Raw genomic sequence first — 14,655 nt, 5'->3', positions numbered from 1 at the left:
TTTCCTTCCTCGTTTTATCAAATTTGCCAAAACCTTTACTTGTTGTACTAAGGTTTTAATCTGCTGTAAAGCAGGGGACACCCACTCGAGGATACCCAACTCTCCGGTGTCCTTTAGTTGCACTAGAGCCCCGATTAGGTATTGGTGCCCTAGCCATACAGCAAGATCAACTGGGACGGTAGCATTAAGGCGGTGTACATGTCCCACAAGCGCACGGTCTACAATCTGTTGTATAAGGTTTCTTTGATGCGGAGTGATGTTGAGTTTTGTCGTAGGGTCCGTGCCCCTCAGAAGCGGGCGGAGTCCCTCCAGCAATTCATTTGGGATGCCCACTATGGGCCGCAGCCACTGCAGGTCTCCCAAAAATTTCTGCGCATCATTAAGGGTCCGCAGCCGTGATTGTAATTGCAGCTTCTGAGGGGAAACAGTTTTATCAGTAAGTACCCAACCTAGGTACTTCCATGGTGATACTTGTTGAACCTTGTCTGGAGAGATCACCAGATTAGAGCATTGCAACACCTGCTGAACATGCTCAATTTGGCTGTCAGAAAAAGGAGTAGCTTGGGCAAATAATATATCATCCATATAATGATATATTACGACATGTTTCCATTGCTCACGTAGAGGCTGCAATGCCGCAGCTACATACAGCTGACATAACGTAGGGCTATTACGCATGCCCTGTGGCAACACTGTCCATTCAAACCGTTGATCTGGACCCTCTCTGTTGAGGGAGGGCAAAGTGAACGCAAATCGCTTCCGATCCTGAGGGTGCAGGTCGATGGTAAAGAAGCAGTCCTTCAAATCGATGATCAGCAGGGACCAATGTTCAGGAATCATGGCTGGGTTAGGCAACCCTGGTTGTAAGGCACCCATGGGCTCCATTTGCTTGTTGATTTCCCTCAAATCATGTAGCAGTCGATATTTGCCCGATTTCTTCTTTATGACAAATATTGGGGAGTTCCATGGACTAGTGGAGAGACGTAAATGGCCTTGTTGGAATTGCTCGTTTACTAATTGATGAGCATGAAACAGACTTTTCCGTTTTAGTGGCCATTGCTTAACCCATACCGGTGTGTTGGTAGTCCAGGTAATGGGAATTGGGAAAGTCCAAGCAATGGCTAAAAAGCTAAAGGGTGTTCATTCGTGAGTACAACCCCTAATTGAGCGAGTATATCTCTGCCGATTAGGCACTGCACTGTTGGTGGTAGTTGTACCACAGAAAACACAGCAGAAACTTGTCGCCCCTCTAGCTTTACTTTCAATGTAGGTGTTCGTTGCGCAAACGTCATGCCCCCAACTCCGGTGACCGTAGTGTTTGATGGAAACAGGGGCCATCCCTGGGGCCACTGTGACGGGGCGATTATGTTAGAGTCTGCGCCAGTATCCAAAAGAGCCATAAGAGTCACTTGTTGATCATTATAGGCAAGTTCAACTTTATGTCTAGGTCGATCATTTAGAGTCAAGGTCAGGAGAGTCAGTCCCCCGGAGGAACCGAATCCTTGTCCCCCCCGGTCCTTGTTGGTTAACGAGGGTATTTCCTTTGTAAGTTGTTCCAACGGGATTAATTGAGCAATACGTTGTCCTTTGGTTATCCGTATGGGTGGAAAAGGAGTGTGCAGCATTATCATTATTTCTCCGGTATAATCAGCGTCAATGACGCCAGGTAGAACAAAGAGTCCCAACATTGATGCTGATGATCTGCCGAGCAACAATGCCCCCACAGACTTGTTTTGAATCATGATAGGACCGTACACCCCAGTAGGAATGCGATGGGGCTGAGTGGTCAGGAGGGTAATATCTACAGCGGATGCCAGGTCAAGTCCGAGACTCCCTCTCGTTGCTGGTCTGAGCTGGGAAGTTGTGTAACAGCTACTTGTGTCTGTGCGCGGCTGCTCCGACTCGCGCTCCCACTGAAGTTTCCCGAACGGCGACGGCAAGCACCAATGTTGTGGCTGTCTGAACGACATCTAGCACACCAGACACCAGACGCGGTACATTCCTTCCGGACATGACCCGAGAGCCCGCAGCGGTAGCATTTCACTCGGGGGAAACTTCGCCCCACATTCTGCCGGGTGGCCACTGACGCTTGGAGAGGTGCAAGAGCTGCTAAGACCTGCGTCTGAGACGTCCTAGCCTGTTCCTGTAACCCGACACCTAGTTGCTTAATGGCTTCCACTACCAGGGCCTGGGGTCCAATAGGTACCTGGGCCAACCTTTCCAATGCCTCCTCAATCGTCCAATTGGCACTGAGGGTGCTCAGAATGTTACGAGTAGTAGTATTACAATTTTGTAGGGCGCACTGCTTCAGCAAGGCGCCCCGCATGTACTCAGGAACCCCAGCTCTCTCTATAGTTGCTGCAGCCTTATCGATAAAGGCTCCAAACGTTTCATCTCTACCTTGTTTAATGCCCATGTACACTGGTACACCACCGGGCTCCTTAACACGATCAATGGCACGGCGCACCAACTGCATCGCCTCCCGTAACTTATCGGGGCCCAGCAGGGCCTGCGCCTCGGTGCGGAGGAATGGGCCGATGCCCATAAGTTCCTCCACCGTCACGCCGTGTAAGGGGTCGCCCGGCTGTCGTTGGCAAGCCACCGACTCGTGAACCAAGCTCTGCCAATGGGCATTAAACAACAATTGTTGATGCTGAGTAAAAATCAACCGAATTATCCCTCTGCAATCCGCGGGCAGAAGTATCTGCGTGCTCCAAAGGTAGTCAAGCATTTGCCTCACTGGTTCACTGCGGGCCCCAAACTGACTGACAGTCGCCCGCAATTGCGACAAAAGTTTCCAATCTAGGGCGGTTATCACTGCTTGCACGCCGCCCCCCGGAGCAGCCTGGAAGGTGACGGGGCAGGCAAGCTGCTCCGCCGCCTGCAGCACATCCGCGTCCCCCCGTTCCAGACTCTCCCTGGCGAGCGCAGCCCAGGCCTCCCGATGGTCCTTAGCCATGGCATCAGCCAAGTCGGCTTCCGCCCCCGGGGGTGGCTCCGGGGGAGGGGGGGCCGAAGTCGCATTCTCGTCAGGGGCCGAGCCCGCAGGAGCCGACTCGCCAGGAGGAGGAGAAGGAGGGGAGGGAGGGGGGGGAAGGGGAGGGGGCAAATAGACAGTAGACGTACTCGGGGGTAAGGGAATATCTCGTGGCCAATCCGTGCCATAAGTCTTATTTTTTTCATGTGCGGCAGAGACTTGCTCTGCCGCCCGCTGCTCAGCCTGGTACTGCAGCAACTCATTATGGACGGCCCTCCAGGTTTTACCCAACTTTTTGGCCAACTTATCTCCATCAATCGCAGCCTCCCAGAGCTTATCACCCAGCTTACGCCACTCGGACAACTCATGGACTGTATGAGGATTCAGAAAACAGTCCTGGGAGTGTCCGTAGGCCAGTAAACCAGGAAGCTCTTTTTGGAGGTCCAGCTCCTTAACTTGCCTTTTTTGCAGGAAGCTGGTAAAAAGGTTATACGCTGCTTGCCTCTGCATACCTGATTCACGTCAGCGCTGTTGCAGCTCTCCAAGGTCTCGGCAGCGCGTATCAGCCGGGTACGCCGATGCGAACGCCCGGGGCTCGACACAGTTTTCTTCGCTGTGTTTTAGCCGTCCTCGCTGCAAAGGACCTGCCCACCTCGTTGCTCCGCCGTGGATCACGTCGGGGTCACCATTTGTCGGAAGCAACGGGAGACATGCTCATCCGATGATGATCACAAGCCTCAGTTTATTTGCACCTTTTCATGACTTATATAATAGAGTTAATTAGCTCATACATATTGCAACAGCCAAGCTCCTTATAGGTTGCTAACATTAGTTACTTATCATGCCCGACAGCCAGATGCGGTCAGCCTGTTTGTACCGGCATTTTTGCTGATACAAAACCTAGCCTCAACCCCACATCCGCTCAACCAGACACTTCCCCAAATCCACGCGACCCAGGCGCGTTTCACATTGCCTCCTGATACACAGTTACATCCAAGCAGTTCTTGCAGCCGTGTCTTCATGTCTCTCGTCACGTAGCCGACTTCCCAAAATACCTTCCACACTTACTGATCTGTAATTCCCTTGATCCCCTCAAATATATATATTTTTAAATTGGACACTTGTTGGCTCCTATTTACCACCTTCCCTTCTTGTGATGCAAGTGATATGTTAAGCGATCAGTATCACAGTTCACCAGCTTTATATTTAAGATGCATGATGCTCCTCTATGTCTTATACTGTTACTATTCCTTTTACCAGTTTGTTTGATGCTCTCTTCTCCTTACTTATCAGTTTAAGACAGATCCTGTAGTATACCCTCAAAGGCTGTCATGTCTAAGTGCCTGCACATGTCACAGCTGCAAGAACCCATTAGGTTTTCTACTGTGACCTTATCCTCCTTGAACGTTCTCTGTACCTCTGTTATCACTGTCCTGCAGAAACTCTCATAGTCTTCAGGCTTTGGCTATGCTTAAGGATTTAGTGTTAATTTTAGTGTCTTCAGCAAGCTGTTTCTCAAGATCTTTTTTTCATTTGTCTTTTTGCCTTTTTGCATTTTACGTGGTAGATATTATGTTCTTTTTTATTTTCCTTGCTTGGGGACATTTGCAGGGTTTGAATCATATCTTCTTGCTCTGATAGCTGCTGTAATTTAACCATTTTGGCCCTTTTGAGCTTCTTAAAGTCTTTTTTCATAGGTAGTATGCATTAGCTGATGCTGTTATACAGTCTGCCAGCTTCAACTTGTGGATTCTGCTTCTAATATAGATCCCTTTTCGAAACTAAGCGCAAATGTAGGAAATTTTTGGTTCTTTTGCTACTATGAGATATTATGTCTGACTACATTATGGGACTCTTCTGTAACACTAGCCCTTGAAAGTAATATTCTGAACTAGGTCACAGACACCATTCAGTAGGAAGTCAAGGGTTAGGTTGATTTGTGCATTCCCTGACAAGTTCCTCCAAAAAGCAGATGTTTATGATATCTAAGAATTTAGTTTCAGTATCATCTACATTGACACCTTCCCAATTTATGTGAAGGTAGTTAAAATCTTCCATTATTATTATGTTTTCTATCCTTACAGATGCTCTTCACAGTCACTGTCACCCTTCTGGTTAGCCAGTAGTGTAAACCTGCTGCTGTCCCTTTGCTACCGAGGACTGGAATTGCAATCCATAGTAATTCTGTTCCTTGTGGATATGTTTATTTACCAAATTTGATTCTAAGCTTTTTTTTTTGTACCAAAGTCTGTATACATTTACTGTAGTTGCTTACTTTTAAATTCAAATTTAGGCCTTTCTTATTACAACTTTTCTTTGATTTTTCCTACTTGCATTTTGTTGATTTTTGTCCTATGCTTTGTTGGAGGATACAGAGCTTTTCTAACTTTGCTCCTAGGAGAAGCGTTAACTTGAACTGCATGTTCTGCTCCTATCAGCTTTCTCTGCTTTTTCAGTTTGGAAAAATTCCTGTACAACTATTTGAAGTGCCAGCACTGAAATAAATTTCCTGGGGACTTAGTGCCATATGCATCACTGGACATGCTAGACTAACATCTGGCAGGAGTTATATAGAGGTATTTGAACCTGCTTTGAGACAAGGAGGTGGACTGTACCAACCACCCCCCTTCCAGCGCTATCATTCCTTTTAAATTCATGTCTGGATAAACTGATGCAACTTCTGTAATCTTACCAAAGTATCAGATCCATATATATTTTTTTTTTGGTAGTTGGAGGCAATGTCTTCAGAGGTAAACGTAGTGGATATTCCAGTGAAGTATTAGGGAGCTAAGGATTCTGATGTTTGTTAACTTTTTCTTACTGTTAGGATTGAAGTTCAGAAAGGTGTTTTCTTCTCCCCAAATTCTTTATTACCAGCCATAACTCCAGCAAAGTAGGCAACCAGTATTTGCTTTTAGGAAATGTTGTTTTTCTTTTAATGGTGAAGACAATATGTTCACGGTCCTTTAAAATATTCTATCTTTGGTTAAATTATTTCCTGTGATGTGATGCAACTTGGCAGGATTCTTTCGACCATATTAGTATGGTCAACTGTCTTGGAAAAAACCAGAAGCAAAAACTCAGGCACTAAAAATGGCTGCAATGACGAACTGAAAAATAGACCTTTTTCCTATCAATGTACTGGTAAAATGTGTGTTACTGAACAGCACCTCTCTAGTTATTGCAGTTGTTAGTTAACTACGCAGCCTAGGCTAAACAGAGTGTTATGAATCCTAATGCAACACCCTTCTGCCTAAATGTACTGTCTATGGAAACACTTTGGCTTTCACTCTGTATTCGTCTGAAATAGCACAAGGGACAGTCATGCCATACTTCGTTCCACTTGCATTCAACATGATGCTTGCTAAGAATAAGTGGATATCATATTGTATAAAAAGTAGCATAATGGCATGTGACTGTATTTTCAATGAGGGTGGCAGTATGTGACCGTATTGTCAATGAGACTGCTGCCTCACACTCTGTTATGCAGTCCTGCTTTCATGAAATCAAAATCTGGATGACTCATCATACCCACGCAAATATTGTCACAGTGCATCTTCATTGCACAAAACAGTATTTAAGACTTCCTAATCATATTACAAATAACCTTGATAATTCCCCACGGTGCTGATAGTGAGTAATAGACTTCAGAAAATATTTCAAAATATCTGTTATGCAAACACATAGACACTATATATATCTGTGAAGTACACAGAGTCCCTGACCAGGAGCTGCAGAATGATGTGGATGAAAGCACTTACAGTGTTATTGAATTGCTGAATAGGAAAATTAGCACAATCAATTCGACTTTAAATGTGTCTGATTATAGCCGATTTAACATTTTCCTTGGTAATGTCAAACTAGTTTCACTATTGTAATAATGTAATTTAGTGTCCCTGTTAACACTTGAAAGTGTAAGTCATCAGGATATAGAGATAAGGATATACGGTGTTGAATCTGAAATGCAGAAAACATTTAGAAGGTATCTTGGAGGTGTTAACAAAAAATGGGGGAGTGGGGGAAAGTGCAAATAATAGGACAGAAATGCAATACTGAATGACTGAAAGAAAAATGATAAGAAATTTAATGTTTCTCAATTTAATGCACTTGGGAAAAATAAACTGAACCACAGATACACAAGAGTGGACTCTAAATCCTCTATTATCATTCAGGGAAGAAATCTTGTAGTCATTGTGGACATCTCTCTGAAGAATTAGTCCATTTCCTAGCAATAAAATAGAATTTGAAGCATTTTTAATAAAGGAAATGAGAACAAAGCTGAGAACATCATTACACCACCGTATAGTTCCCATTTGCCCATACCTTGAATGCACAGTTCTGGCTGTGCCCTGTCAGCAAGGATGTACGCAGCCTTGGAAATGCATGGAGAAGGGTAATGAGGATGGCCAAAAGCACTGAAAGGTTTCTGAGCAAGGAGATACTAAATGGACGGGGATTTATCAGTCTAGAAAGGACGATGACTGAAATATGATCACAAATCTATAAAATCACAAATGATGTGAAGATGTCTTGTAGATAAGAAACATCTGTTGGTTCTTGTAGCAGAAAAACTGAAAGATCTTTAAATCATTAGGCAGAAGATTTAAACAAATGAGAGGGAGTACTTTTCGTACATACTCGGTTGCAAAAATCATTATTCCTCAGAGTTTGAGTAAGTGTAAATAGGTGTAAAATACAATTAGGCAAATTATTGGAGGATAGACACAATCATGATTATTAAACGTGATTGCCTGGATGGCAGCCACTGTTTGGTTCAGGAAAAACCTATTGTTGATACCTGGAGTTAGGAGCCTCTGAACCCAGGGGAAGTGTCGCTCCTGTCCATTGGATGCTCTGTCCTGCCTGACCACGGTTGGTCACTGCTGCGCCAGGGATAAAGTGACTTTTGTTCAGACCCAGTACAGAGGTCCTGAGGTTCTCATGTGGCAAATTGGCATGCAGTCACCAAACTAAGACAGTTATAAGATATTTTCATATGCAGTTGAATAATACAGAGCCCCCAGTGGTTATGGATCTAAAGCAGAGATGATATGAACGTTAGATGGAAAACGTGGGGTTTGGGAATTTTGGATCTCTGGCCAGCACAGTTGTCTGGGTCCAGTTGCAGTATGTGGATCTAAAACGTCAGCTGAGTCTCTCTGGTCCTCTTTCCTTTCTTACCACTCATGTGCCCCATTCCTCTGTTTTTGTCTTAGATTGCAAGCTTTTTGGAGCAAAAAGAAAACACAGGAATAAAATTCTCTTCTTTGCCCTGCTTTTGGCTGAGGTCTCAAGATACCACTGTAATAAAATCCAGTGGTTTGATGCAAAGTGCCACTGAAGAAGAGCAGTTTCCGCTGGATCTGCGGTAAGTGTAGCTCGCCTCCACCTCCTCTCGCAGGGCTGCAGTCCTGTCCTCTGCGGGCCCGGGGGGCCATGGAGAACGTTGCATGCGCACACCGCTGCCCAGCCCTGTTTCCGGCCCGTTGCTGCCCCCAGAAAGGTAATGTGCGCCCTACAGGTAGCCATTCCTTCAGCAGTAAGCTGGGTCTTGCTCCTCTATCTTAGCTACAGATTTTGATGAAATATGCAGAAATCCGTATGTTTGAGACCTTTAGCCTTCTGTCAGATTGGCTGAGATTGTTCAACAGGTTCAAAACGTGTTTGAGGGGAAATAGCAAGCTGACAGATGGCCAGGCAACACAAGCACATATGCCTCATTTCTTAAGAAACCAGACTAGAAATGCATCATTATAATAGACTTCAAGAAGGAAGGCAGAGAGCAACAGAAAAACAGAAGGTTAGGAAGTCAAGAATAGACTGTTTGATATACCTCTCTCCTTTTACTTCTGTGGGAAGTGTCTTTTCTTTTTACTTCTTTTCTGGAGCTGCACAGTTTCACTGAATTGGCTAATTTTATCCCGTAGCTCTGACAAATGTAGATTTTGTCTGCTTTGGTCGGATAGAATATACCATATCAGGATTTACGGATGGCATTTACCACTAGGGAATAGGTGAAATTAGAGGTTAGTTCATTTAATTATAGTATATAGCTATTTGCTTTAGTTATAAATAGTGGGTTAAAGGCCTCCTTATAGAAAGCTACAAAGTAAGGTGAGTTGTTTATTACTGAAATTCCCTTTTATAAAGAAAGTTTGTGTTAGATTAGTGCTCATGAAAAAGAAAGATTAATAGCATTGGTTGCAGCTGTGTAAAGTTGGCTGGTGTTATGCAAGCTTCCAGGGGCAGGTCTGCCAACTCATTCTGGACTTGACTTTTAAAAGCCTGGTTAGTGGAAACTGCTAGTCCTTTTTAAAAAAAAATTCAAATCATTCTCAAGGACTGCTTTTGACTGTCTAAACTTTCTTTGTATTTAATGGAATTTTCTATAACTGAGAATGCACAGAATCACTTCTAAATGTTCTAGAGACGGTCTGTGGCGAAATAGATTAAAGTAAGTTCACGCAGCTATTTTTTACTTTGGGATGGATTCTACGCCCAGGCTATGAAGTCAGTGCATGAACACAGTGTATCATATATTTTTCAGTCTTTTGCTTCCCTCAGTTCCCTGGCAATATTAAGATAGACAGATTATTTTCCCTTCCTCTGCTTTTCTGTGTTGTTGCTGTGGCACAGGGGTTACGGCTGTGGTAGCATTTTAGTTGAGGAGAACAATCTGCAGTGAGCACAGTCTAAATCTTTCTGTTTCTTTTGCTGCACCAGTTTTGTTTGTTAGACTCTGAGCTTTAGTAAAAAGCTGGTTGCTTAGATTAGGGGATTGTAACTGTCCTTCTCTGAGCAAAGAATAGTTTTTACAAATGGAAAATCAAAAAAAATTTGTGCTAACAAAAATGTGATTATCTTCATATTCCCACTTAGATATGTGCAGTTAATATCTTTAAATTTGTAGTAGCAGTGGATTAATTAAAGTAATCACCTCTCCCTGTTTAATCTTAGGAAACTGCTTTTTCCCACGGGATAAGGTATTATGAAATGTGTTAACTACAGCGCTTCAGCATGATGGTGTATACGGTAGAATAAGCAAGAAATTTCTCAGTCATTCACAAAATTAGTGAATAGATGAAGCAAAAGGAAAACTATACGTTTAATATTTCCATTAGCCTATAATGCAAAAGTATGTAACGTGTTGAGCTAGTCCTACTTTCCCTTAGTGCATGAGCACTCCATAACCTGGGAAGCTAATTGGTATTTGCTAATATAGAGCTAATTACAAGGAAGGGTTCCCTGGCAAGGTGGAATACGTGCCCAGTGTGTACACATGCACACGCGTGAGGACACAACGCGCACACACGCGCACGCACACACTGACATTGCTCTGTCACAAGACAGTAGTGTATAAATAAGAAAGTGGGTTCTCCTGACTTCCTTGAAGCAGACAGAATATTATTCCCTGGCAAAGTGTGTCTGCAGAAACTGGCAGATGCTACCTTAAAAGGGGGAAAAAAAGGAAGTGTCTAATTAAACATTTGTGCGTTTGAACTCAGTCATTGCATTTGACATTTGGCACAATCCTTTCAAAAGTTGCAGTGTTTTCAATTACTGTGTTCAGTTTTCTAAAGTTGCTCTAGTGCAACGTGTTTGGAACAAATTTGATAAGTGTCTCCAAAGAAGATGCTTCAGACTAAGGCAGCTACTTGCAGCCTGCATTGATGGGGTGAATGAAGAGAGAGGGATAGGGGGATGGATTTAACTCAGTGATTTTTGACCCTTTTGCTTTGTGATCCCCCAGAAATTTCCAGTGAAGATATGGACAAATAACACATCAAGTTTAAACCCATGAACAATAGTTTCGTTTTTCGTGGTTGACTTTCACAGACCCCTTCAAAGTAGTTCCCAAGCTATCAGGGCTCCACAGAACCTATGTTAAAAAGTACTGAAAAAAGCAGAGGCACCCAATTTTATTGAAGCATAGATACAAAGGGGAGAACCGCTTTCTCTTTCAGAAAGATACTGTGTTTTCCAGGCCTTGGTCTCAGTGCAGTTGTAAATAACTTCAGTGTGACATAGCCAATATTTGGGGTGGCCAGTAACAGTCTAATCCATAGAGTTCCTCCCACTTCTGAATCCTCTCATCCTTCCTCTGAAAGAAAGCTGTAGACATATGTGGTGATGTGATGTATGATTTATCTTGATTTATCTTGATTGTGCAGCTAGTTTGAGACATAGCATGTGTTTTTCCCTTAACCTGGCTTCTCTAAACACAACAAAATCTTGCATATAAGTTGTGTTTTAAACTCAAGCCGCCTTCCTGCTGAGGGAGGGGAGCTGGGTGCCGAGATCTGCGGCTTGTGGGGCTGGCAGCGCGGGGGAGGCTGCAGGGAGCCATGCCGGCGAGGCTTGGCCGCTAGCACAGCCACGCCGCTAGCCTGCTCGCGCTGGCCAACGTGTTGCGGTTGGCGCCACGCTGCTCCTGCGCTAGCCCTCCAGTGCAAGAGCTTAGCGTACTTGTTTGATTGGACTGATGCATTAAAGACCATTTCCTCCCCCGTTTTTCTTCTCTGTGAGTCTGTCTGCCCGTTATCTTCCCGGCCCCGGCTGCCTCTGAGGGCTGCCCCACTGGAGCTCCTGCCCGTAAGGCTGCAACCAGTGTGACCACTGCAACCAATGCTGCAATCAGTGTCACCACTTTATATATAATATGTAGAGATCAAATAGGTGTTGTATAATATTTCCTTATGCGGCTTATATGTTCAGGTGTGTTGCCTTTAGTGCCTGAGGCTTCAAGGAGTCTGCTAAAAACAAAATCCCAAATCCTTGGCAATACTGTTGGAAGGAAAAATATCTTTAGCACTGCCAGACGTGTGATACGTCATCCTCTGGGGAGGTGCGTCTTGAAGATGCACAGACCAGTTGTGTTTTGCAGATGATCCCGTTGCACAATACTGCCCGGGTGTGTGGAGGGAGGCGGATCGCCATCGCAGTTTGCTTGTATTCTTAGGTATTTTTGAGTATTGCATCCTGCAATTCGATATACAGCATCTGATCCTGATCTCCATCCCATTGGCTTTTCACTAGTTTTCTGTGAAATGATGTCAGTGAATTCTGATAAGAATGTAGTTAGGCTGTTAGTGCTGCCATCCCCAAATTTTAGACAGTCATGAATGACGTCCAGGAAAAGTTCATTCTTCTTTCAGGGCATTTGTCATGAATAATGTTCTTTCACCCATGAGTCCATTTCTTTTCCCAGTATTGAATATGCAAGGTTTAGCGTCCAAGCAGATTTTCACCGTGGTTCTGGGTGCGCAGGGTTTGAATTCCCTGAGGCACTGATTCCTGGAGGTTGGATAAGACATTTTTAAATGAATTAGGCAAGTGAACTTATTATATTCTGAACATGTTGTAGTAAAATATAAGTTTCTATTTTCAGAGTGGTTTAGGATGGGATTTGCAAGCCGTTTGCATAGATGGCATAGCTTTGCCTCTGTTTTGCAAGATAATTTACACAGTTTGAGATAATTTCTGCCAGATTCTCTTCAGATCTATTAGACAGCATTGCTATTTCTAGAACTGTTGTGAGGTAAATCAGACGCTTATCATATTAACTGAAGCATAGTAAAGTGTGTTAAACAAGAGTAGCAAATGCACTGGGTACCAGATCATATATGTTAGTAATGTTATACTGCAAGATACTGAGAGAATGACAGTAGTTACAGAGAATCAAAGGGCTTCTGTATGTTTTTTCTTCCTCTTGATATTTAATGAAAGCAACATTAGCATCGAGCTTTGTGCTGGTGCTATTTAACTTTAACTTAGTGAGTTCATATTTCTTTATTAATTACAGAGTTCATTTCAAAGGGCAACTATTAAGTACACTAATAACGTAGGCATCCACTTCACTTAAAGTTGAACGTTTAAAAATCTGCTGTAGGATGACATCCTCTGTTGACAGCCCTCTAATATCTTCAGCTTCTGGAAACAAAGGCTAGTCAGCTAAACTGCCTCTTTTATTCCTCCCTGGGGAAACTCAGCAAGAAAGAGAACCTGGGCCGTTAGCGTTTAGCCTGTGAAGCTTTTAATGTAATATTTTGATTCCCTGAGAAATTTCAGTCTAGCAAATAAATATGATTCAGACAGGGGTTAATTATCTAGAGGTTGAATGAAGGTACTAGTGTTGTGTTAGCAGCAGATAAGAATGGTACCATCAGGTGTGGAGTAGCTGTGGATAATTGGGATGGTGCAGCAGGCCAGCAGATGTTGGGGCAGATACTGATTTATCGGAACTCAGAAGAGGAAATTAAGAAATTCTGTTGAAGTTTGGGAATTTAGACAGTTTAAGGCTGCCATGCCCGATCGCGGCTTATACATTGAATTGCAGTCACACACATTATCAGTGCATTTCAGCTGTATATGCTGATTTCACTGGGTACCCTGTGTACCCCTAATGTTTGGGACGGGGCTGTGGAGAAAACTCCTAGCAAATGCTTGTGCTCGTTCTGCTGGATCTAACTGCCAGAATCCTACAGGTTGGTTCAAGCCCCAAGATACTCCTCTGCAGATGCTCAGAGAGCAGAACTGGAAAGGAGCACAGGGGCGCAGTAATAAAATACAGTATTTTGAAAATATGTCTTTAAAAATTACTATGTGGAGTGAAAACAGCGGTATGTATTTTTAGATTAGCAGTCAATGAGCTGAATTATTTCCCATTGCAATTTTTTAGGCTTTGCCTACAGTTTTAAGTACCTGGTCAATTAGGTGCATCCAAGCAGAGAAAAAGTTGAGTTGATCTATGTTTTTTTAGATATCTCTTCACAGATAAATAGATTCATGGCACAAAATAAAGGAGGGTGTTTGTAAAGAGTTTCCTTAAGGTTAAGTTATGACAGCGTTACTGATCTTGGAGAGTGTTTTAGTTTATAGCTACCCTCTCAGCCGGGGGGTTGGAACTTGCAGATATCACACCATGTCCATTTGGGAAGCAGGAGACTTTGAGGGGTTAGCGGGGGAGGAAGGAAAGGATGACAAAAAAAATGAGGTAAACGTTTTTGGTTTTAATGGGGAGCTGATTGCAGTTGAATTTGTTAAAGATTTGGAGAGGCACAACAAGGACATCTGTCTTCTAGGTGTAAGTGAAATGAGGAATGAACATAATGTGGTATATTAATTCTGCTCTTGATTGAGGATAGCATATCACAGAACCATATATCTTTGGGGTAGATAAAATTATATGTCTTGTATCTGTGGGAGTCTTCCTTGTTTCATTTATTAGGCAGAGCTGTACTCTTCCACTGCTCAATTTTTCCGACCATCAGGGAGAAAGTTTGAAATACCTTCCTCATCTTTTCTTCCTTTTGCTTCAGGCCGTTAGTGCAGGTACTGCAGATAGCAGGAAAAATAGCATATTCATAAACAGCACTTTGTATCAACAGGCTTGAGGGGAAACAAGCTGCTGGAGGCAGAAAGCAGGCTTTAGTGGAGAGGATTTTTGAAATAAGAAAGCAGCATGCTTGCCTTTAACAGCTGTTATGGAATAGCTGAGCAGTTTTGCCAAAAGCTGAGCAGTTTTGCCAATGTGCTGATGTTCTTCTTTCGCATTATTGATAAGTACTAGGTTTTCTGTACACTTCTTTCCTAAACAGGTACAATGTGGAAGTATAACTTTGTTTTTAGTAGAGAGATGCTCAGAGGGTTTTACTTAACCTCAGAGTTCAGGCTCTGTG

General features: G+C 43.4%; 1 long non-coding RNA gene across 1 annotated transcript in view; it reads left to right on the top strand.

Moving 5' to 3' along the window:
- The window catches only part of LOC104142174 (uncharacterized), a 94,256-nt gene that overhangs the window by 45,412 nt on the left and 34,189 nt on the right, over positions 1–14,655 (top strand). Inside the window, exon 9 of the long non-coding RNA XR_011143384.1 lies at positions 8,194–8,345. This is a non-coding gene — a long non-coding RNA (uncharacterized lncRNA). The remainder of the gene's footprint in view (positions 1–8,193; positions 8,346–14,655) is intronic.

The sequence above is a fragment of the Struthio camelus genome, chromosome 11 (genome assembly GCF_040807025.1).
Source record: "Struthio camelus isolate bStrCam1 chromosome 11, bStrCam1.hap1, whole genome shotgun sequence".
Taxonomy (NCBI): Eukaryota; Metazoa; Chordata; class Aves; order Struthioniformes; family Struthionidae; genus Struthio; species Struthio camelus.
This window is presented reverse-complemented; position numbering and strand designations above follow the sequence as displayed.